At 42.6% G+C, this 25,941-nt stretch overlaps 1 pseudogene; it reads right to left on the bottom strand.

Annotated features, from left to right (window-relative positions):
- Positions 1 to 486: 486 nt before the first annotated feature.
- Positions 487 to 25,519, bottom strand: LOC130032579 (RAD52 motif-containing protein 1-like; annotated as a pseudogene).
- Positions 25,520 to 25,941: the final 422 nt, after the last annotated feature.

Here is a 25,941-nt window from a genome sequence, read left to right as displayed (position 1 = left end):
AAAGCCAGGGATTGGGGAGCCCTGGGGGGCTGGGGGCCAGGGGGACTGGGGGTAGGACTCTCCCCCGGAGAGGAGCGCCCTGCAGATGGGTGGAGAGGTAAAGAATTATAAATATGTTTAATGCCACATTCATGGCTAAGGAAGTGTAGTCTTCCTGAGCCTGAGGATTAAGGCAGCTGGGCACTGCCCCTGCATGCCCTTATCAACCACGCCCTTGACAACCACAGGCCCTTGACAACCGGGGGCCCCACCCCCTCAGCACCTTTATGAGCCTTTAAGCAACCTTTATTGGATCTAAAGCCAGCAAGACCCAGGCTTTCCTTCTTCCCCCAAGGCACCAAACACATCCAATCAGGTCCTCTACCCCACCCCCCTTGCCTCCCCTCCCACTCTTGCCACCCAACAGGACTGGGACTGGGCGGAGCCCCGAGGGTAGGGGAGGAACAGCTTGTCCCCAGACAGGGAACACTGGTGAATTCAACAGCACTAATCCAGCTGTGGTGGTCTTGGTGCTTCCTCCTCACTACTGAAATCCAAGAGACATTCTTCCTCCCCTTGGCCATCCTGCTTCCAAGAAAGGCAGTTGACCTGCAAAAGGAGCACTACTTCGCATGGGTGGGGGTTCACAAATGTTGTCATTTCCTTTAAGCTCTCAGTCTCTCTGATTATTTATCACTCTCCTAGAGAGGGGATAGCACGGAATCAGGGACACAACCTTTTCTCAAGCAGGGCTCTGGGGCCAGAAACAGGTGATTCTGGGAGACCGTTCTTAAACTGAATGAACAGCCATATGCGCTCCTTTACACCGGCCTGGGGAAATCCCCCTTTCTTGCATGGAACTCAACATAAATTCATGGAGAAAAAGGAGCAAGCTCCTTTCTAGAGGGCTGCCCTTCTAGCACTCGGAGGGAACACTTAAGATGTTCACGTCAGAAAGTGACAAGGCTCTCTTGCAATACTGTAACTAGCACCAATTTTACTTTTTTCACAGTCCTTCTTCTCATCCATATCAGTTCTTATTATCTCACACTTCCAGAATATAAATTCCATGAGAAGGGGCTTCTTCCCACTCTCTAGTTGAGTAGAGAGCCCCGAATGGAGTTGGTTCCAAGAGTAGCCTCATTTAGGGATGGATGTTCGTTTTCTGAATTCTTTGGCATTAGTACGAAATGTCTTCTCACCTTTCTTAGTAAGGTGGACATTGTTGTCTCTTTGGGGGCCACACCTGGAGGTGTTTGACGCTGTACCTGACAGTGCTCAGGAGGCCATGCAGTGGCAGGTATCAAACCCAGGTCTCCCTCATCACAGTCCATGTTCCAGCCTGATGAACTATGTCTCAGGCTCCTAAGCTAAGTCTTTTAAGACCCAATTGTAGGTGTTGGAAGTTTTCTTGGTGGGTTTGATTTAAACTATTTAAAAAATTTCTTTGCAGGACTAGATCAATAGTTCAAAAGATTGAGCACATGCTTTGCACAAGAAAGGTTTGAATTTGATCCCTACCATCACCTGGTCCCTCGAGCACTTCCACAAGTGATTATAACAACGAGCCAGGCTGGGTAATTCCTGAGCGCCACCAAGTGTGAATCCCGCTACCTTACCCACAAATAAAATTTATTTTACAAAGGAAAAAAACAGATTTTCAACAAGAGGAACAGAATCACCTTTTCTCTTTTTATCTTCCCCTAACTCCCTAACTTTGGAAATAAATTTTCTGACTTTGAGCCATGTTAATTACATATATCCAACTCCAAATTTGTTCCCAATGATATTAAACACATTTTGCCACCCCCCAGCATCCCTAGAATACACACATAGTGTATTCATATGTTCTCCTGGAAATTAACAAGTTAATTCCTAATTTGGAATACTATGCAATTGTTGAACAGAAAGGTTCTTTCATAAAATATTTCATCACTGATCACTGATCACTGTCCTCCTGTTGTTCATCGATTTGCTCGAGCGGGCCCAGTAACGTCTCCATTGGAGACTTTTGTTGTTACTGTGTTTGGCATATTGAATACGTCATGGGTAGCTTGCCAGGCTCTGCCGTGCGGGCGAGATACTCTCGGTAGCTTGCCGGGCTCTCCGAGAGGGGCGGAGGAATCGAACTCGGGTTGCCATGTTGGCTGCATGCAAGGCAAACGCCTTACCGCTGTGCTATCGCTCCAGCCCAGGAACAGAATTTTAGGGACTAACAGGATAAGATCATTTGTTTGGATGGAAAAACTCAAAGCGAAAGGTCAGAAATGCCACTCAAATTGGGTTTTTGATGCTTATTATTTACTATAGGGGGAAGGTTCTGGTTATATACATCAGTGCTCAGGAATCACTGTTGGGAGCGCTAGGGGGTATATGTGTGGTGCCAGGAATCAAACCAGGATCGGTTGTATGCAAGGCAAGCACCTTAGCAGCACCTTCCGCCCTGTACTCTCTTTCTCCAACCTTGTTTTTGATGCTGAGTCAGATCCTTCCCAGGTGCTGAACCAGCAATGCCATTCCCCCAGTCCCAGGCTTAGGAAACCAGCTTATATCAAATTTTATACTTCCAAAGTAAGGGAACTACATCCATGGAGGTGGAAGGGCTCCTCCAGACAAACTACTAGAACTGAGGTTAGCACTTACAAAGTTTCATACCAATACATCTTCAGATCAAACCAACGAACTCAAATCTAAGCCATGGATTTTAGTGGCAGACCTAATGGTAAGCAGAAGTAAATAATGTGTGAACAAAACAACACAATTTCTGTTTAAACCACATTCCAATCAGAACTGTGGATCCACATATCAGCCTTCAAGTTGATTCATTCATTTAACTCGTTAGCACCATTCTGTAGTCGAGCAGGGATGTAGCTTGAAGAAAGCAAACAATTCATACTGCATTGCATCAAAATCCAGAAATGCAGAACAATGGAGAGAAAAGCTTACTTCTGAATGCTTCCCAAACACTATCTTCCTGCTACTTACCTTTTAACCTGTAAAATTCAGATAAGAGGTATTTAAGTGCAAAATATTGTCACTGAGATCCAAAACAGGAAAAGTTTATAATGTGGCCCATTTTTATAAACCTCATTTTAAAATTTTACATATGATTTATAAAAGGGCCTGTCTTGGATTTATCACCCATAATAATTTGAAAACAGAGTTTATATTTCTTCTTCAGATATAGCAAGACATTGACTTTAAGGATCTTTTTTGAAGAAGGTCCAATTTATCAACTCAGAAATTACACAAAACATACTCAAATGAGCTTTTCTTTTTTAACAAGAAAAGGCACACTCCATTTCATTACAAGGATCATGGTAGGAAAAAACAAAATCAATGGGAACAGGAAACAAACCCAAGTTTTTATGGTTTGTGGAACTTAAAAGTATTATTCATGTTTTCATTCTGCTCCGCAAATCTTAAAAATAATCAATTTATCTCTTGGTTCTTAAGAACAAGGTAACCATCAAAAAAAGAGAAAAATCAGCAAACACTACATGCAAACACCAGCAGGGTGATGAGAAACCAATATATTCATGCCTTATAGAGAGCAAGATGAAAACAGGAGGCTTTGGAAATGGTAGAATAAATTTTACCGAGACCTGTTCAAGGAACACCAAAAAAACCAAACCTAACCAATCGGCTTAACAGAAAGATATTTCATATTTCATATAAATATTTCATACAAGATATATATGAGATGCTGAGCTCTAGATATGACATCATACTTGAAAAAAAATGTAACTTTTCAAATGCTGTGACATAATCGTACTTAAGGTCCCAAATCCCTAGATCCTGTTTAAGAGGAGTTCAAAAAGGTATTTCTCTGACAGAACTCAGAGGGCACTCAGAACTCTCCAAATTTCAAAGAAGGCTTTAGAACCAATGGCTAGGACTTCAGGGAAACTTCAGAAATTCTCTGAACTAAAGTTTGAGAGTTTAATATTTTTCTGGGGATGGTAGAATTGCCTACACATGCTAAACACTTCTAAAATCTGCTCATTATTTTGAATTGCTACCATTGTGTATATGTCATCCTTGAGTTTTTCTTTCACGTACTTGAACTAAATCATGAAGCTCTTCGGTTCTGGCATCAGTGAGCTCCTCAAAAGGCCGATATTCCACAGCTACGTTACCACTTTCTGAAATAAAGTTAACAAGGATCAATTCAAACATTGGCTAAAATGTTCTCTCTATGAAGGTAGTACACAGTAATAGCGGGTGTGTATTTCCTTTATACATCCAATAATTTTATTTCTAAAGCATAAAATAAGACCATTTTCCTTGTCAATGCAGACATTAAGTTTGGTTCCTTTTGCTTCTCTGTTTTGAGGCCATTCTCAAAGGTGCTCAGGGATTATACCCACTTAGTACTTGGAGTCATTCCTGGCAATGCAGTGCTGAGCTGGAACTGAAACCTGCTTCCTGCATGCCAAGAATGTGCTCAGCCTGTTGAGCTATCTCTCCAACCCACTGCTTCTTTCATTTCTTTTTATTTGGGGTTTGCAGATCCTACCCTCTGGTACTCAGCGACTGTTCCTGGCTCTGTGCTCCCTGATGGTACTAGAGGGGACCATATGCCGTGCCAGGGATATGCAAGGCTCTGGTACCATCTTCCTAACCCCCCATTGGTTCTTAAAAGTTATTATAGTTGATAGAAATTTTACCAGATGACCACAGAAGTCTCTTTTGCTAGAAAATTGCCCAGACTGCAAGGCTGAAGTCAACCCAGGAGCTACTCGTGTAATAAATAAGGTCTCTGACAACTGAAAATTCCTTTCTCTAAGACTGCAGGGCTATAAAGCAAGGAAAGCAATTCTGTTTGTGGACTCTCTACGGATTATTCACTTTCCTTTGGGCACAGCTGGAAATATCCATAGCACTAGAAAATTCCATAAGAGGAGAACATTTAAAAATCTTAAATAGTATGACCACTATTTGTTTTTGTTGGGGGCCACACCCAGCAGTGTTAAGTCTTCTCCTGACCGAAGTACTTGGGGGTTGCTCCTGGACGCTCATGTTGTGCCAGGAATCCAACCCTGGCCTTCCACATGCATAGCATGTGCACCAGGCTCTCAGCTTTCTTCCTGGCCCCAGCAGAATCATTGTGAAGGTGCACAACACATACTTGGTTGCTACATAGAATCACAACCACTCAATATGTCAGTGCTGAAAACCAACCCTGAACTCATTCCAGTTAAGTTTCCTCTTCAGTAGAAAACAGTAGCAATAATTAGAATATTTCGTCCTTTACTGAATTCTAGGTAAGTCTTTACAAATATTTATTTTTATTACTCAGTATGTTTCTTCTTCTTTTTCAATGAATCACTGTGAGGTACAGTTACAGAGTTACAAACTTTTGTGCTTACATTTCAGTCATACAATTATTGAGTTCCCATCCCTCCACCAGTGCCCATTCTCCACCACCAATGTTCCCAGTATCCCTCCCACGACTCCCCCTTCCCCCCCAACGCCTCATGGCAGGCCTATTCCCTTTAAATCTCCCTATTCCCTTTCAATCTCTCTCTTCCTTTGGATGTTGTGGCTTGCAATATAGGCATTAAGTGGCCATCATGTCCAGTCTGTAGTCTACCTGCAGCACACATCTCTCATCCCAAATGTGCCCTCCAAGCATCCTTTACTTGGTGGTCCCTTCTCTATCTGAGCTGCCTTTTCCCCCAGCATGTGAGGCCTGCTTTCGAGCTGTGGAGCAATCCTCCTGGTCCCGATCTCTACTATCCTTGGGTGTTAGTCTCCAATTCTGTTACTTTATATTCCACAAATGAGTGCAGTTCTAGGTAAGTGTTATTTACTTTTACAATATAAGGTAAGCAAAACTAAAAGTATATTTTTTCAGAAAATTGTAGCTTAGTGAGGCAGGGAGGGCGTTTGCCTTGCACATGGCTGACCTGGGTTCGATTCCCAGCATCCCATATGGTCCCCTGAGCACCGCCAGGGATAATTCCTGAGTGCAGAGCCAGGACTAACCCCTGAGCATCACTGTGTGTGGCCCAAGAAAGCAAAGAAAAAAGAAAAGAAAAGAAAATTGCGGCTTAGAAATACCTTCACATATATGTTTAGAGACCTACAGCTGCATTTTAAAAAGTAGAGGGGCCAGAGTTCTATTACTATGGGTAGAACATTTGCCCTGCATGCATACAACGCAGGTTCAGTCCCTGGCACCCCATGTGGTTTCCCGAGTCCTGCTAGAAGTGGTACCTGAGCACATAGCTAGGAGTAAGCCCTAAGCGTCAGCAGGTGTGGCCCAAAAACCAAGAAAAGAAAAGAAAAAAATGGACAGAACTAGTACTTAAACAGAGGATTCTGAAGTTTAAAACCACTATTCTCTTCTGCTTTATTGACAAACAATTGAGAAAGAAGAATTGGATCAAATATTCTCTCTACAGTCTAAACTATTCTACGTTTATACATTGGGGGTAATATTTGCTGTAATTATTTTTCACAGATTTCACAAAGAACAAATTTGTGACTACTCTGTAAAGCATCTAGAAAATAGAGGAATAGGAAGTACTTATATTTCCATTATTTTCAATATAATTGACTTCTCAAAATCAATTTATTTGCTCTTCAAGTAAGAAAACTGCAGGACTTCAAGACAACCTACAAAAGTCTTACCTAAACCACAATGAGCAGTTTCTGAAATGCATCTGACACAGTCTTTTGAATAGCAAACTTCTGAGTGGTCTTCCTTTTCGTAAGGAATGATAATGATCCTAAATCCAACCAAAACAAATGGATTTACTATGCCAACCTCTAGAATTGATTTTTATGACCTCTGAAAGGGGAACTGGGGCTGGAGCTCTAGTACAGCAGGTAGGGCGTTTGCCTTGCATGCAGCTGACCTGGGTTCGAACCCCCGCATCTCATGTGGACCTCCCAGCACTGCCAGAAGTAATTTCTGAGGTAGAACAAGGAGTAACCCCTGAACATCGCTGGGAGTAACCGAGAAGATAAAAAGGTTATAAAAATAAAAACAAAAATAAAAAAATAAAAAAGAGAACTACATCACGATCTTAATGAGTAAGGGAAGGTACCACGCAAGGCTATGTCTCAAAGGTTCTCTGGTAGGTATATTCTGTCAGGGCTATTACCATACATTTTTGCTGTCTGATCTATTCTGGACATTCGTAAACAGGTAAACTCGAAGGGAATTAGTCAAGACCATGGCACAAATCTCATACTGATTATGTATTTCAAATGGGCAAATTGAAGCTAGACACCTATAGACTCCTCTACTATACACTAGGAACTTGACATACCTCACACCACTAATAATCCAAGAGTATCACTAAACATTTGATGGGATTTAAAGTAGAAGGCTACCAGTCATACAGGGACATATATTTTTACAGATGTGTGTATATATAGGAGTGTATATATACACACACAAACACACACACAAACAAACAAGGCTCAACCTTTAACAACATGTCAGTAACCTCTTATTGAAGGGCTTAATGGTCCCTGGGGGAAATAGAACAATCTTCACATACTTTCCTCTAAGGAAACTTTTTTGGAGTATTTTCAGTAGTTGATTCAGAACACAATACAAAATAAATTCTTTCGGTTCTGCTTTGGGGCAGGGGTTCAGGTTCGAGATGGAAACATACAAAATATGGTGGTAAGAAGGTGTACTGGTGGTGGGATTGGCGTTTGAATATTAAATGTAATCAAATATTTTGATTTTAGCACAGAGGTAGGGCGTTCGCCTTACAAGCGGCCAACATGGCCGACCCGAGTTCGATTCCTCCGCCCCTCTCGGAGAGCCCGGCAAGCTACCGAGAGTATTCGATATGCCAGACACAGTAACAACAAAGTCTCCAATGGAGACGTTACTGGGCCCGCTCGAGCAAATCAACGATCAATGGGAGGGCCTTTACCTTTTACCTTATAATAATAAGTTACTTTATAATAATCACTGTATCACTGTCATCCCGTTGTTTATCAATTTACTCGAGTGGGGGCCAGTAACATCTCTATTCCTTCCAGTGATGAGATTTTAGCAGCTTCTTCCAATGATTGGAGCACTTTCAGGATAAGGGGAATGAGACTTGTTGGTATTACTGTTTTCGGTATATCGAATATGTCACAGGGAGTCCCCAGCCTCTGCCCGTGTGGGTAGGATACTCTCAGTAGCTTGATGGGCTCTCCAAGAGGCAAATATTTATATATTTCTCTCTATGACTTGTTGCCTACTGTCTGAACTCCATCAAATATGGTGTGGCAATTATGGAAAATGAGTAGGAAGTGTCTTCTAATGTGAAAGCGCCCTGGCCTGGAGCGTGGCGGCAGTTGGGTAGTGGGACAGGAAGGACTCTCACCTGCCCCTCTCTGGAGTGCCTCGAGGAAAACAGCCTGGCATGGAGTCGATTACTTTGCAAAAATTATAGTGTTCTGGGCTTGAGCAATAGCACAGCGGATACGGCATTTGCCTTGCAGGCGGCTGACCCAGGTTCGATTCCCAGCATCCCTTATGATCCCCTGAGCACCGCCAGGAGTAATTCCTGAGTGCAGAACCAGCAGTAACCCCTGTGCTTCACTGGGTGTGACCCAAAGAGCAAAAAAAAAAAAATATTATAGTGTTCAAAGCAGACCCGAGTCACCTGGATACCGCAGCTAGGAATAACGGAATTGGATAACTGGTAATTCTAGAGCTAATATATCCCGATGGGCGCTGAGCCCATTCCCAGGGGATGAGTGCACTTCTCAGATTAAAAACCAATCTGGTCAGCCTCCCCTTGGTTCCGGCCATGGGGAAGTGCAGGCGGCTTTGGTGATGGTGACTAGATAACCTGGGGCAGATGGCACGCCCCTACCCCCCACGGGGTGTGACAACCCATTCAAACATCTGCCCTATCACCTATCAACTTCAGGAGCTTGAGGAAGATTTGGTAGTGGAAAGGATGAGCTGGTCTCTCCCTAAGATTCACCTACCAGAGTCTGTTCCAGTTCTTTCACTAACAGTGCTGCCTTTAATTTAATACCCTAAGCCTAAATGCCACAGATTCTGGGGGGAAAAACATTTTTATTTGGGTATTTCATTGTCAAAATGAAGATTTCGCTGGGATAACAGACAATTACACATGATCTGTATTTGAAAAATTACTTTGTAACAAAGAAGACTGTTACCCCCAAATAGGAGAAACACTATTCCCATCCCTATACCCCTAAGGTTCTTGGTAAGCAGACAGCTCTAAAATTGTGAAGGGTTCCCAGGTCCTTCCCCCCACCAAAAAGAAAAGGTTCTGTTGGTTACTACCTAAGATTTAAACAAGTATTATTAAAAGCATCGGCCCATGTCTTTAGCAGCTTACTTAGCAAGGAGAGGGCAGTTTGTGATGTATCTGAAAATATGATGAGAGAGAGAGAGAGAAAGAGAGAGAGAGACAGAGAGAGAGGGAGAGAGAGAATGAATTCTTACCCACACCCCCATTCCAGTCCCCACAGAGACCTTCCAGTTTATCCAAAGTCTCCTCGGCTCTGCCAACTCCAGGGCTCTTGCCAAAGGACGACAAAACCACCTCTAAAGCACAGAAGATCTTCACGCTTTGCTTCTGAAGTGGTGCCACAATATCTTCATTTTCCCTTTCTTCAAGTTCAGAAAGATCCTGAAGCTGTTAAGAGTTCAGATTGAAGGTCCTTCTGAACATCTCAATGTAGATTTTAAAATGTTTAAATAGATGCCACTCAATGCCTCTTTCGCAAACCACAGCACCCAAAAGGAGAGAGTGAACTAAGGGAAATGCCCTGCCACAGAGGCAGGGTGGGATGGGGAGGATGGGGGGGTGGGAGGGATAGGTATTCGATCATTGTATAACTGAAACCCAAGCACAAATATTTGTAAATCTACAAATGTACCTCATGGTGTTTCACTATAAAATTCTAAAAAACAAAAACATATTTCTGGAAAAAAAAGTTTAATTAGAAATAAAAACGAAACTCCAGCAATCCTTGCCAACCGTTGAAGTAACCTGTGACTTCAACATTAAACAAAACTTCCCAGCCATGAACATACAGAGCACACAAGACTTGTAGAATATGGACACCACCGTCAACTCACTGAGACCTTATTGATTCTGGGGTGTGACCGGTGGTCCAACACTTTCACTTAGACGACTCTCATCTATCTGGTCTGTAGGTTCTCTGAGCCCGCTGGGGTAACACCCCACACAGCTGGGAGTCGTGCAATACTCAGGAGAAAACCCAGGGCCTTGAACACGGTGGGCACAAGTTCCGCACTTGAACTCTCTCTCCGCTTCCTACCTTGACAATCCTTTTAGACCATCCATTGAAACCAAAATATTAGTTTGCCAGTTCCTGGCACTGGGAGCTGTTTAGGGCAAGTGTAGAATGTCGAACTGCTTTATGTCTGCTGAGACGAACCTAAACACATAAGAGAGATACTCGAGACTAGGAACGACTTCCCACAGAGATCTAATTCAGCCCACCCAAGACTTCTCAGTACAAGTTTCATAAAGTGGCCGTGAAGAGCAAATCAAATAACTTTGCTGGTTGCTGTAGTTTCAGAGCCATACTCAGCAGTAATCAGTTACTCCTAGCTCTGTGCTCCGAGATCACTCCAGGTGGTGGTTGGGGGAATCATGTGCGGCTGGGGATAGAACCAGGTTGGCAGCAAGCAAGGTCAGCCCATTAACTCCTGGCCTATTTCTTTGGTCCTTAAACAGTTTAGGCATTAAGTTCATAGGAAGCACTAATACGTATTATTCTCAAGCCGTGATACTTTTCTGCATTATTTACAAAATCTCTGATTAATCTGAGCGTGTCCCTGACTTCTGGTGGCAAGTGAAACTATAAGCTCTAAGATCTGCAAGATTGTAGATAAGCAAAAGAAGTAAATTGCTTCAGTGATTCTATCTAGAAGCTCTTGCCTGTAACTATAACCTGAAAGATAGATAAGATAGACCTGCCACCAAAGCAAGACCTCATCTACAGCACTCCTCTCTCGAAATTATTAGCCTTGCTAGAAGAGACTATAGTTTCGTTTATTTTTTGTTATACCATTTTATAAGCAACGATCACCTGCATTTCTCGAGAAATGGTCTCGTTCCTGACGTTCCATTCACTCTCAATGGGATGAATATCTCCGAATGCAACAGTTATGTGTACCTAGGTCGACAAGTCAACATGACGAATGACCTGGCACCTGACTTGCGCAGGAGAAAGAGAGTGGCTTGGAACGCCTTCAAGAATGTTGAAGAAATAGCTAAGAGGACAAAGAACCTCTGGCTCCGGGCACATCTCTTCGATTCCACTGTTCTTCCTGCATTATCATATGCCTCAGAGACCTGGGCCCTACACAAACATGATGAGAACGCTATTCGAGTCTCCCAAAGAGGAATCCAAAGAGCTATGCTTGAGTATCATGCTTCAGTCAAATGAGAGAAAAGAATCCGAAGTTTCCACCTTCTTCAACGGTCAAGAATCAGGGATGCTGTCTCATTTGCCAAGGCGTCGAAAATCAGATGGGCTGGACACGTAATGAAATTTGGAGATGACTGCTGGACTAGAGCCATTACGGACTGGATTCCACGGGACATCAAAAGATCATGTGTCCGTCCACTTATGAGATGATCAGACTTCTTTATCAAGACCCTGAATGATCGATTTGAGGCTCTTCGTGTTCCTAGAATGAGCAGATGCCATTGGGCTACAATAGCACGCGATAGGGATGAATGGAGACATTGCTGGCGCCCGCTCGAGCGAATCAATGAATAACGGGACATCAAGTGACCAAGTGATCAAGATCATCTGCATAAGAGATTCTTTATAAAATACAAAATACCTGTATTCTAACTTCACTAAATACATTACTGTGGACTTCTTATATCATTAGTTCTTAAATGACAATTTTAACTTTCAGCCAATATGTACTATATGAACTTATTAATAAAAATTCAAATGCAAGGGTGGAGAGATAGTCCAATGGGCAAGGCATTTTTGCATTGCATGTGGCCAATCTGGATATGACCCCCAGTACCCCATGTGGTGCCCCCCAAGCCTACTAGGAGTGATCCCTGAGTGCAGAGTCAGAAGAAAGCCTTGAGCATTGGAAAAAATAAAAGAAAAACTATTCAAACACAAATAAAAGCAGAGCAATACTAATTATTGATTTGTTTCATGTGCCTATCACTATAACCAGTTTATAAGCACCTTGAGTGCTCAAAGAATCCATATTGTATCCTTTCCTCATTCTCTGAAGCAAGAAAAGTTTGTTACTCACAAAGGTTTGATAGTTTGTTGGTTGAGAGAATAAATCAAGGAATGAGAAAAAAGAACAAAATTAGTTTCCCCAACCTAAAGCTGCCTGAGGAGAGGGAGCAATGAAGACTGATCTTTGAATGCTTACACCACAGACTGGCCTGGACCTGTAGTGACTGCAGTTTTGTCAATTTAGGAAGCTTCAGAAGGGTTCTGAGACCCTGGAGAGGAGTTACCTTAATTTTGTAACAGTTTTTTTTTATTCATTTTTTTGCTGGTAACTATGAAGAAATTCTCTGATGACTTGAGTCTTTCCTTCATTTTACATTAAGATCCCCTTTACTTTTCTGTACTTATAGGAGGCCAAAGATAGACAAGAACTATGGGTGCTCTCCAAGTTATAAAAGAACCTCTCATGGAAATGGATAATTTTCAGAGATAAGGTAGTAATCCCAGCCTGTGCATGAGAAGATCAAACTAGAGTACCACCTTCACAACTACATACTGATTTACAGAATGTTGCCATTATCACTATACTGGTAATGAATCTTATGCTATAAAAATCTCAACACCATATTTATGAAACTCGCCTTCCTCCTGGGGTGCCCTCACTCATGCAAGGTCTATGCTCTGCCACTGAGTCACATCCCTGTTCCTACGAAATGGTCTTAATAGCCAATGAGAGAAAGGGGTGGGAGGAGTACCACTCATCAATTACAATGGATATAGCACTGTAGCACTGTCCTCAATTGTCCATAGATTTGCTCGAGTGGGCACCAGTAACGTTTCACAACAAATTGTGAGATTCTATTACTGTTTTTGGCATATCGAATACGTCATGGGTAGTTAGCCAGGCTTGGCAGTGGGAGCGAGATACTTTCGGTAGCTTTCGGTAGCTTGTAAAGCAAACGCTCTACCCGCTGTGCTATTGCTCCAGCCCAAAATGGATATAAGTGTATTTATTTATTTTGGGGTTTGGGGCCACACCTGGCAATGCCCAGGCTTCATCCTGGCTCTGCACTCAAGAATCACTCCTGGTAGGTCTTAGGAGACCTTACCGGATGCCAGGGATCCAACCAGTGTTAGCAAGTGGAAGCCAAGAGCTTTCCCCCTCTCTACTATCACTGTCCTCCCGTTGTCCATCGATTTGCTGGAGCAGGTCCAGTAACGTCTCCATTTTGAGACTTGTTGTTACTGTGTTTGGCATATCGAATACATCACAGATAGCTTGCCAGGCTCTACTGTGCGGGCGAGATACTCTCGGTAGCTTGCCGGGCTCTCCGAGAGGGGCGGAGGAATTTAACTCGGGTCGGCCATGTTGGCTGCGTGCAAGGCAAATGCCCTACTGCTGTGCTATCGCTCCAGCTTTCCAATTGCTATGGCCAAAAACGTTTTCAAATCCAGCTGTAATATGACCGTGAGATGGCCAGAGTTTAGCTGCACCTTACTGTCTGCAAAGCAAATAAGGTCCATGAGACCTTGATTTCACTCCTAGGGGTTGGAGTAGGGGCTGAAGCAGGTGTTGGGTCTGCAGAGGAGCAGAAGAGTCTGTGGTCACACGGAGGGGTGTTCTCATGTCTGATCAAGTCGCAGGCAAGGACAAAAGGACGGGGAGTGAGAATGACCACAAGAGAAGCCACTTCAGGGAGCCAATCAGAGGAGGCTTAGAATTATCATGTGAAAGGCTTGGAAACCATAATTCTCATTCATATATTCAGAGGTATGGGAGGGGGTGGGGGTCTGCACGGGAAAACAGCGGAGCGGGGGACCCCCTGGTTCTACCCCCATCCCCTCCACACCCAACCCTGCTCCACCAAAACTGAACCGAACCACAGAAGAATGGAAATGGGCCAGACAAATGAATGGGACTAAACTGAGGCCTAAGTGACATGGAATTCAGGAGCTGGAGACGGCGGAGCCTCGGGAGCACCCAAAGGGAAGAAAGTTTTCAGTGGGAACTGGGAACTCAGGGTGGGCATCGGGAACAGTGGGCGGAAGACAGAGCGATGATGCTGGCCGCGAGTCCCTCCAGGCAGCAGAACTGTCAAGCGCACATTGGACCCCCTCAAAGCCCAGTGGAGGCTGGGAACTGGGCTCTGACCCTTCCAGCTAGTCTCTTACTGCAACCAGCCTCAGAGTTTCTGCAGAAGACAGCCTGTGGGGACTCGCCGTGTGTTGCCTGGATACTGGTAGACACTGCAAGGCAGTGGGAAGCTGGTGGGGGGGGGGGGGTATATGGCAGTGTAAGGTGCCCCAGCCCAGCACTGCTTCCCACGGCCCCGATCCCAGCCAAGCGCCAACCCATCTTCAGCGGAGAGGACTGGAAGAGCAGGTGCAGTTCGCAGGCCCATTGGGCTAAGTGGGCGGTGCGCGCAAATACAACGTGACCATGGCCTAGAACCGTGGATGGGGCGGCAGCAGCGTTGGGGAAGACGCGCACGGCATTCAGAAGGCGAAGCGGGGAAGGCTGAGGACAGAGAATGTTGCAGGGACGCCGCGGTCACCCACCGCACAGAACTAGAATTTCCTCCATCTAGAATATTTCTCTATACCCTCAAACCCAATACAGTAATACACACTTCTCTAATATTGCATACTGTTTTTCTTCTATAGTCTAAACGGAAAGTTTTTATCTGTAGATCTGAGGTTGCATGAAGGTTGGTGTGGGGAGGGTGGAGAATTGGGAAAGGTCCTTGGGACATCAGTCAAGGGAATTAGTCTCTGGTGTTACGTGTGGTACTGCAAACAAAGATGTATGCACAAAATCAATGATTTAAGACAATGTAAATCCTGGTATCACAATAAAATTGACATAGTTAAAGATTTTTAATAAGAAAGCACTGAAACAAGCTATATTTAGCATCACAATAATTTTGCATACCAAAGTAACATCTGATTTCATATTAATTCTTGCAATTCTCTAGAAACGATAATATTTTTATCTAAAATATGCCTTTTCACACTTAGGACCTCACACATGTACCTCTTCGTATTTGCATTACTGATAAGAACTTTGTAACATTTTACTAATCACCATTTACATGGTACATGGTAAAAAATCAAGTAATCATTTTTTAAAAATATTCCACAAAACTCTGAAAATCTTAACATGGCACTTTCAGAAATTTAAACTGCAGCTTAAAAATATCAACTGCGCTCAAACACATTTTCACATTTTCAGCATTTTAAATAGCACAGCGGGTAGGGCGTTCGCCTTACAAGCGGCCAACATGGCCGACCCGAGTTCGATTCCTCCGCCCCTCTCGGAGAGCCAGGCAAGCTACCGAGAGTATTCGATATGCCAGACACAGTAACAACAAAGTCTCCAATGGAGACGTTACTGGGCCCGCTCGAGCAAATCGACGATCAACGGGAGGGCCTTTACCTTTACCTTTACCTAAAAGATCCTACAGACAACAGGAAGCAAAATGAAAAAAAATCATCGTGAGCTGCACACAGTAATGAAGTTGAATGACTGGAGAGATTGCTCAATGGGCTAACCACATGCTCTGCATGCAGGAGGCCCATGTTTAATGCCCATCACCACCAAGTTCCCATCATCCAAAGAAGTCACGCTGAGCACCAAGACGGGGGCACCAACAGATGTGGTCCCGAAACAAACAAACAAAATATACATACCCTATTCCCAAATCAGTATTTCTACAAGACAAGCAATATTTAAGCACATTATCAAGGCAAAAAGAGCCAACAGACTATACTTATCCAACTCAAACCCGTATTCATTCAGAATCAAAAATTAAAATGAAAAAATGACCTCTACTCCAAACCAGAAAAAAAAAAACTCTTCAAAACAACTTTGCAGTAAAGCAGTATACATATCAACAAGGTATTCATGAAGGCTACTTTCAATGGAAACCATCATTTCCTTTATATTCTTTACTTTTAGAAGTTTACTGCAAAGAGACAAAAGTATATGGAAGCTGGAAGTTTACAAAGGAACTTTCTTTGTTCTATTCAAGGAAAATATAAAGAACCAGTAAAAGTAAAATTCACTTTCCAGAAAATGTTTCTAGTCATTGTAAATAATAGTAAATCCACAATTCTTTAAGAGACTCTTTTCTTAAAGAATGCCCAAACTGCAATACATACAACATTCAAAGTTATAGAGATATTCAGATTGCCATTTTCCTTACCATTGTTAAAAAAAACAACAAGGAAAATTTAAGCCTCCAATTTTGATAGATTATATTATGGTCTATATAACAGCATAACCTGTTGGAAGAACTTTAATATCTAACAAACAAACATAGACTATGACTCAAAATAAAATCACAACATAGAGCAAGAACTTTACTTTGCATTTGTTAGTATAATAGGGTACAAATTCACATGCTTGCAAAAGTGGAGATGAAACAACAATCAGCAAACTTGTAGGTCACCAGGAAGCTGAAGGTTTGGGAAACAGAGAAGCTATTTCCACTTTAATCTTGTCCCTTGAGTAGTGGCATAGGAGAAGACTCAAGAACAAAAAATGAGAGCAACCAAGGATAATTTACTAAAATTCACCTTAAAAAAAGACTGAATCTGGGGCTGGAGCGATAGCACAGCGGGTAGGGCATTTGCCTTGCACGCGGCTGACCCAGGTTCGATTCCCAGCATCCCAGATGGTCCCCTGAGTACCGCCATGGGTAATTCCTGAGTGCAGAGCCAGGAGTAAACCCTGTGCATCGCTGGGTGTGACCCAAAAAGTCAAAACCAAAAAAAAAAAAAAGATTGAATCTGCCATCTTGGATCTCTGCACCTGGTGTAACTCCCATAGTACAGTCTTTGGCATAAGTTAAATAACATATTCCCCATTCAGATGCCATGTAATTTTGAATTGATAGGCCATACAAATACAAACTAACTGTGGCTAGTCAGTAACTTGTAGCTAAATATCAGATAAGCATTAACATAGAACTCTGAAAGGGAAGGGGAAAAAACACGATAAAAAGAACGGAATTTTAAACTATCACACAGTATTTAATCACCTTTATGGGGAAAAAGTGATTAGGGAAAAAAAGTGAATAGAAAATAGAAAAGACAGGAGTATTTTGAAATGTTTACTAATTACCATAAATATATTTGTAATTGAGGTAACTGCTATAACTTCAAGCCCCATTCGTATCCTTTTTTGTTTTTCACAGTAAGCGTTCCAGGTATCTTCGTTAAACCCATAATTAAATAATCAGAAAGGTCAGCGCCTAAAAAGAAGACACAACTTTTGTATGCAAGTATTTCAATCCTATTTTTATGCAGCAAATAAAATATAAAAATGTAAATGATAAGTTCTATAAGTATAAATACTTCTTCAAATTTTACTAGTTCTTCCGATTATTACTCTAGCACCACAAAACTATGTTTTTAATGAAATTTCCTTTATAAATGGCATTATAAGAAAATACTATGCTATGCAAGACTAATATAATGCTAAGCTACTGTTACAATTTAGCAACACAGGTCATTACTGCTAATTATGCTTAGGACATTTATAATGACATTTACAAAAATCCTATGAATACTATTGATACTGAAAGTTAGATATTTTTCTAATGACTGTAATATGAAACATCTTTTAAAAATCTGCAATCCAGAGAGATAAGTCAAAGAGCTAGAATGAATGCTTTGAATATAGATGCCCAGGTTTGATCACAAGCACACAAGGTAACCAGTCATTGCCAGCAGACCTCAAGCACCATCAGGTGTTCCCAAGAAAAATCCAGTCCTCTTCTGCTGGGGAAACAGCTCGAGTATTAGAGCACATGCTCAGTGGCCTGGAGCACACGCCCTGGTACCACAATGTTCATCCCAGAAGACTGAGCATCACACACACTGAGTGCCCCAGGACCTTGAGGGTCACTGAGGCTGGTCCCAGGGAGGGGTATGGAGTCATTTATCATCTTACCAGGTTCACACCATGGTTTATCTTCAAAAGAATCCAAATCTACCTCCAAGAGTGGAACTCCATTAATACTTCTAGGTGCATCGAGCTCTACCCCTTTGACTTTTGTTCCTTTTTTAACAAATACAAAATAGAGAAAGAATGGCATGAGCAAGATACTGAGAGAAAAACAGAAAACACCATTTTACTAGTGATAGCTCTCAATAAAACAAAGGCTTCAATGAGAACATTAGAGTCAGGCATACTATAGGAATAAGCACGTTATCAATAACAGTAAGTTTAAACTTTAGGGAAGAAACTCTAAGATAAAGTGTACGGATTAGGAACTTGTTAACGCATTCAAATAAATTCCTGTACCAATATGTACCAATAACTTCCAGGTGTTAAATCCCTTTTTATATGCTGTGAACTATAACAGGTCTTACAGGGTTGTACAAACAAGTTAAAATCAAAAGAGGGAAAGAAACCTCGTGACCCACAAACTCTACAAATACGTATTCTCTTACAAAGCCTTTCACAGAGAAAAGTTTCCCCATCCTTGAGACACAAGTTTAAACGACTCTCTTGAATTGAACTGAAGCACTCTTCAGATCACCTGTGATAGCTACTATAGTCTGTACGTTATTCAGGCATAGTCATTACTTTCCTACTGATGCACTGGCAAATACAAATTTTACCTGTAGTTCCATGAACTCTTCCTCCTGTCTTGATATTAAGATTCACTGGTGCTTTTCCGTAACTCCTAAGAACAACAAAAATTATTCTGATAATCCTGAACTAAACAAAAATAGCAATATACTCCATGTATACAAGTTATACATATATAGACTGACATTGACTAACATGTTTTAAAAAAGTGGGTGTGGGGGAGGGTTCCGAAGTGCTGATTAGGGGACCTAAGGGCCCCTTCCTGCCATTACTGTGGTCGGCAGTTCAATGCCTGGGTCTGAGAATGCAATGTTCTTCAAGCACTGCAGTACCAAGGATTATCTAGAGTACCCCAGTTGTGCTCAGAGACCTTCAGAGCCAATTCAGCAATGCTCGGGGGACCAGGTGGTGTTGGGGATCAAACTAAACTGGTTACAGGCAAATCAAGTGACTTAACTCGCTGTACTATTTCTCTGACCCCTAGGGGGAAAAAAGTCTTAATTTTTTGTCACTTATTAAACAAAAAATTTAAAAAAAAACAGATATTCTGGGATCAAGAAAGATAGTGCTGAAGGCCTTCAAAAGTACCCCCAGATGTGTCCTTGGAAGCACCTGAGCACGACTGGAACAATACGACCACATACATTGGCCCTCAAATTAAACCACCTACCATTGGGCTGAGAATCACTCGCAGTGAGGCCTGGGCCACCTGAACAAAGGGAGGACTCTTCCACAAAAGAAACAATTACATCTTATATGTTTGGGTTAGGGCACATACATAATATGAGCATGACCTGGGCATCATCCCCAACACAATCTGACCCCTCGCACACTGCCAGATTATTATCCAGGGGTCCCAAGCACTGTCACGACAATCCTGGTGGCACCAGCACCTCACAGCACAGAACTGCTGCTCAAACAGCCGAGAATCAACAGGAGGAAATCCCCAAAGGCAAAGGGGCCCCGGAGCAACACCTGGCAGGCCAATCCCTAAAAAAATTCATTCCAGGCCATTAGCACTGAACACCACTTAGAAAGCCGCCCCACTCCCCAATTCTCCCATGCCCCCCCCAAAAGGGGGTCTTAAAAGTTGAATGTTTTTTTCTTCAAAAACCTACCTGCCAGTACATGTCCCACTGTTACACACTTCCCAAGAAACTAAGCTGGTCAAGGGAAAGTAGCACTGTAGCACCGTCCTCCCGTTGTTTATCGATTTGCTCGAGCGGGCACCAGTAACGTCTCACAACAAATTGGGAGACTTGTTCTTACTGTTTTTGGCATATTAAATACATCACAGGTAGCTTGCCAGACTTTACCCTGGGGGCGAGATACTCTCGGGCGGAGGAATCGAACCCAGGTCGCCATGTTGGCCACATGCAAGGCAAACGCCTTACCCACTGTGCTGTCACTCCAGCCCTAAAGCGTAAGTAACACATTTATATATACATCTTGTCCTCATTTCCTTGCCTCCTACTGAATTCAGTAGTCAGCAATCCTGTAAGAAAGAAGTAATAAGAAATAGTCCTTGTTTTATAATCCAGTGATCTCCTTTAGGCTCTCACTGCATTCAATACTGTTAGTAGATCGTCTTTCAAATACATGGACTACTTTTGTCCATAAAATAAATTCATAAAATGAAATCAATCTAAACCAAAACCAGAATGTGGTTCTTGGTGTAAGTGGTTAATGACGGAGAGAAAACAATAGGGAACAGGTTTCTAGAATGCGAGTACCATTCCATATCCTGATCTGGGTGGAAGTTACATGAAAACGAAACACTTGTAAAGATGAACTCAATTTCATTTAACGTAGTAAAATATACCTGAAAACAGAGGGAAAAGCTAAAATTTGGAGCCAGAACCCCATTCACATTCAAGGTTTAGCCAATATTACTTATGTGATTTTGGCCTAAGACCTGTATACATTTTCCTTAACAGTAATTTAGATAGCCACGAAGTGCTAGATCCCACATACCTGGGAGTCCAAAGGAATTTCAAGCAAGTATGTGAAAGTATTTCATTTTAACATGAATCTCCCACACTGACCAGATCAGTTATATTTTCAATTAACGTCTCGACAAGCCGTGAAGCCATTGAGTTCTCCAAGTTACCCATAATTCTGTTTAGTACTCAAAAGTATCTTCTTTATCCCCCCATTTTAACTTAGATCAAAGAATATAACATGGATTCACAGTCAGCCTTCTAGAGAGGTCTGTGCTAATGGACCCCTCCCTCACTTTCCACTTACCTCTCCACCCTCTACAGCCCAACTCTGCAACTTTCATCCACAAAAACTGTCTCTCCACAGCTCTTTTTCATGGTCATTTTCACTCATCCCCTCCTGATAATTCTTTTTAAAATTTTTTGGATGTTTCACAATCATCAGTTTGCTCCTGGCCGAATTCCACTATCCGGATAAGTCTCATCCAGAAATTAATTTTGAAAAACTCCAGCATGCAGGTTTTGTGATTGAAATCTCCAGCTTTCATGAGGTCAGGGAGGGTTCCCTCCCTCCATGTATCCCTGTTCTTCTGGAAGCCCGGCAGGAACACCTCCAGCGCCATGTGAGCTCTCTCACAGGCCATGATCCAGAATAAATTAGAATAACAAACTTAGAAATAAATCTTGAAAGAGATCAAGAATTTCTCTCGGATCCTGCACAAGGCTGAGTCATCCAGAGGCAACCCAGAGAGGAACGGGTGAATCCCCACGTCCACCCAAACAGAGTGCCAGCAGCCAAAAACCTCCACATTCCACAATCAGCTTTCGGAGATCGGGCACAGACTACCCTCTGTGCTTCTGGAAGCCCAGCCGTCAGGCCTATGCCCCAAAGCCACCAGTTAAGAATTTCACTCCATCTGTTACTCCGTCAACACTTTTGGACACCCTGGAGTGTGTGGATGCAATTCTGGCTACGCAACATCTCTAACTCTGTAACACTGTTAAGCCAGAAGTAGCACACAGGACTGGATGGTATGTAATATGAAAGGCAACCAATTTCAATTGACAAAATCTATACACAGAAGGCTTTACCTGTAACGTCTTAGTAATCTCTTACACAAGGTTTAAGGGCTCCATGGTGAGATAGAAGAATCTTCACTACCGGGGCTGGAGCAAAAAAGCAAACAAAGAAAAAATTCACAATCTTTCTTCTAAGGAAACAGTTTTTGATCATCCTTTTATCAAATTATTTAAAACGAGCAATGTAAAATAAATGATAGTGGGTCTGCTATGGGGGCACGTTCAAGTGGTAGTTGGGAAAATTGGAAATAATGGTGGTGAGAAGGTGCAATGGTGGTGGACTGGTGTTGGAATATTAAATGTCTGTAACTAATGACTAAAAATCTGTTTTTTTTTTATTTTGCTTTTTGGGTCACACCCGGCGAGGCACAGGGGTTACTCCTGGCTCTGCACTCAGGAGTTACTCCTGGCGGTGCTCAGCGGACCATATGGGATGCTGGGAATCGAACCTGGGTCGGCCCCATGCAAGGCAAACGCCCTGCCCGCTGTGTTATCTCTGCAGCCCCTAAAAATCACGGATTAAGGATTTAGTCACGGTCCTCGGTCCTCCCGCTATTCATCGCTTTGCTCGAGCGGGCCCAGTAGCGTCTCCATCGGAGACTTTGTTGTTACTGTGTCTGGCATATCGAATACGTCACGGGGAGCTTGCCAGGCTCTGCCGTGCGGGCGAGATACTCTCGGTAGCTTGCCGGGCTCTCCGAGAGGGGCGGAGGAATCGAACTCGGGTTGGCCATATTGGCCGCTTGCAAGGCAAACGTCTTACTGCTGTGCTATCTCTCCAGCCCCTAAAAATCATTTTAAATTATTTTTTAAAAAAAATATACTATCAAGTTACACTGTATGCAGAGATTCAAGATAGGAGATTTAGTCTTTTTTTAAGTGAATTTTCATAAATTATCTTCTTCAGCAGGGAAGCTGTTGGCTTACTCTGGATTCAGCATCTCACGCAGACAGCAATTCAAAGCTACAGAAAAATCTGGAACGAACTCTGAAATATAGTTTTAAAATACATTTTAAAATATTTTAAAACTTCGGGGCCAGATAGATAGCACAGCAGGTTAGGCACTTGCCTTGCACACAGTTGATTAGGGTTGGATCCCTGACACCCCATATGGTCCCTAAAACCCAACAGGAAGGATCCTTGAGCACAGAGATAGGAGCAAGCCCTGAGCACAGCTGGGTGTGGCTCCAACCCTCACCCCTGCTAAAAATGTATTTTTTAAAGGATCGGTTCCAGAGTAACACCTGAATATCTCTGGGTGTGCTCCTACTCCCCAAAACTAAAGAAACAAGCCATAGAGAGTTTAAAAATAAAAGCCTTCTGATTTTTTAAAAATCAATTAAAAAAACTGAATTAAAAATATTAAAATCCTAGAGCTAAGAAAATAGCTCAAATAAAAGCACATGCCTAACATGTCAGATCCTGTACCATGAATACCACTGAAAGTATCCCCAACACTACCAGTTTTGGGCCTTATATTAAAATATATACATATATAACATACATAAAAAAACAAAGCTCAAGATTGGAAGAATACAAGCTGCAATTTAATAGTTTCTAAATCTAAAAATTTGTAGCACTCATTTTACAAAAACACTTTCAGTCCTAGAATTACAAATTACTGACTCCATGCAACTTTTATAATTCAATTCACCATTAGGAAGGAAATGTTTTCCATGGGTAAGTATTTTTTGAGACATAAATAACAAAGAATTTGTTTTAGGTGTTCAACATGACTTGACATACATATACATACATATACATATATGTATGTATATAAACTGCAAAATGCTGATCACAGCAATTTAACATTCATCGTCACAGTTTTCATTTTCTTCTTATAAGAATGTTTAAGATGTACAACTTTTAGTAACTGAAAGTAAGACTTAAATAAGAATGCTTTCATATCATGATATGATAAAAAATGTAAAACCAACAGAATCTATCACTAACGTCTTAATAATGGCACCCAGTTTTTGATACAGGACTGCTAGTTAAAGAAGTAAAGGATGTATTTCAGTGGGAGAGCACATGCTTCACATGTATGTGGTCCTGGGATCAATTCCCTGCACCATAAGACTAGAAATTGAAAATTTAAAAACTTACCCATATTGTGGTGCTCCCGTTATAATGTCTCCGATAGTGACATGAACATCATCCTCATCATCATCACTGTCACTATCATATTCAGTTTCAGTCACTTTCTGTACCAACATAAACAGTAATAAAATAGATTCAATAATGCACCTTCAACATGAATAACTGAAACAGTAACCAATTTGTTTCATCTATGGGTTTAGAGTTATGAAACCAATGTTTCCATTTCTTCTTTGTAAATTTAATGTTTTAAAAACTAAAAAAAAGTGATAGAAATGTGAAAAGAGGCTGTCAAGAAGTTTTTGTATGACAAACTAATGTATCTTTATGCTTAAAGCTTTCTCTCTTGCAAAAAGGATCTAAGGGAATGTGCTAAGATATCCAGCAGATAGAACCATAAAAAGTAGGCATTGGAAGAACTTTTGGCAAAAGGAATGTGAAGATAAGAGTGAAAAATTAATTATGGAGCTGGAGCCATAGCATTGCAGGGAGGGCATTTGCCTTGCGCACGGCTGACCCTGGACTCGATTACCAGCATCCCATATGGTCCCAGAGCACTGCCAGGAATAATTCCTGAGTGCAAAGCCAGTGCATCAGCAGGTGTGCCCCGAAAAGAAAAAAAAATTAATCATACTAGGCACAGTGTTAGGTTAAAAAGCAACAAAATGTTACCAAAGAGCTCACCAGTCATGGCATTCATTTATATCTTAGAAGAGGTCTTGCCACAAAATGACCGGGAATATATTTTATCTGAAAAACGAAAAAACATCAGCATACTTAGGAAATCTCTTAGGAAAGTGTTATTCTGGCTCTAAACAGCTCTTTTGTCCATAGTATCCTTTTGGTTAACTTTAAAAAAAAGGACCATTTAAACCAGTATTTATCAATAAGAGACGGTATGAGACCAGGATGTTCCAAGGGGCAACGGCAGAATTCCCATGGGTGGGAGAAAGCAGGAGACTAGAGGACCATTAGCAGGAGAGGGCAGGCCACCAGGCCACATGTGGAAAAAAAGGCTGGAAGGGGCCAGAGTCTGAAAAAGACGGAAAACCATGAACCTGGGAAAAACATTTTTACCAGGACAAGTTTAATCCTGCAGAGTACCAATCTCTTTCTTTCATAGAAATAATTGAATATATTAAAATCTTCAAAAGACCATGGTAAAATAATCCTGCAAAACATCACTTTGAAGGTGAATGAGGTCAGAGACCAACATACAAAATAGCACCTTGCTTAAAAACAAAACCAAAAAAGCCAAATATTTCTTAAAAGAACTGTGATCATCTAACAGGTTCAGAACTCAAATGAAAGCAATAAACCTCTGCACACACTCTATTTCATCTGAACACCTTCCCACTATTTCTTTTCACTGTGCATCAAATAAAAATACCTGACAGCGAGATTGTGCAGGATACTCCAAAGTCTAGCTAAATGTAGACTTTCTTCTTAGCTAGAAATCTACAGATTTTAAATACGGAAGCGACTGAATTCCAAAGCCTTATGTTACTGGTTTAGGAACACCATTTTCAGCAGCTTCCTCCTCAATCCCAGATGGAGGACTGGCACTACAAATAAAAACAAGTACACGTGTCTGTGTTACTTTCGGGCAAGTGCCCGACTGTCGGGCAAGAGGCGCCCTTTTCCGCAGGTGCGTCCACGCGCACTGGCCCTCGGGAAAGGAGCCGTTGGCGGGGCGGGGGCGGCGCCGTCCCCGGGGCGCGGGGCGAAGCGCTGAGGACGGGAGGGCGTGCGGGCAGCTCGGAGGCCGGGGAGGGCGTCCCGGCCGGGGGCCGCGAGGACAGAGCGAGGCGCCGCGGGAGGGGCGCCGGGGAGCACCGGGCGGCAGGTACCGGCGGCGGCAGCGGGGGCGGCGGCGGGGGCGGCAGCGGGGGCGGCAGCAGGCACGTGGTTAGGCGCGCGCGGCGCGGCTTGTGCGCACGCGCAGCGGCGACCCAGCGGCGCGGTGGCGGCGACCTGAGCCTGACTGCGCCTGCGCGCGGCCCAGGCCCCGCCCCCAAGACATCCCGCCCCGCCTCGCAGCGAGGCTTTCT

Source organism: Sorex fumeus, unplaced genomic scaffold (genome assembly GCF_029834395.1).
Source record: "Sorex fumeus unplaced genomic scaffold, SorFum_2.1 ptg000001l, whole genome shotgun sequence".
NCBI classification, from domain to species: domain Eukaryota; kingdom Metazoa; phylum Chordata; class Mammalia; order Eulipotyphla; family Soricidae; genus Sorex; species Sorex fumeus.
Note: the sequence above shows the minus strand (reverse complement) of the source record. Positions and strands in the feature narration are given on the sequence as shown.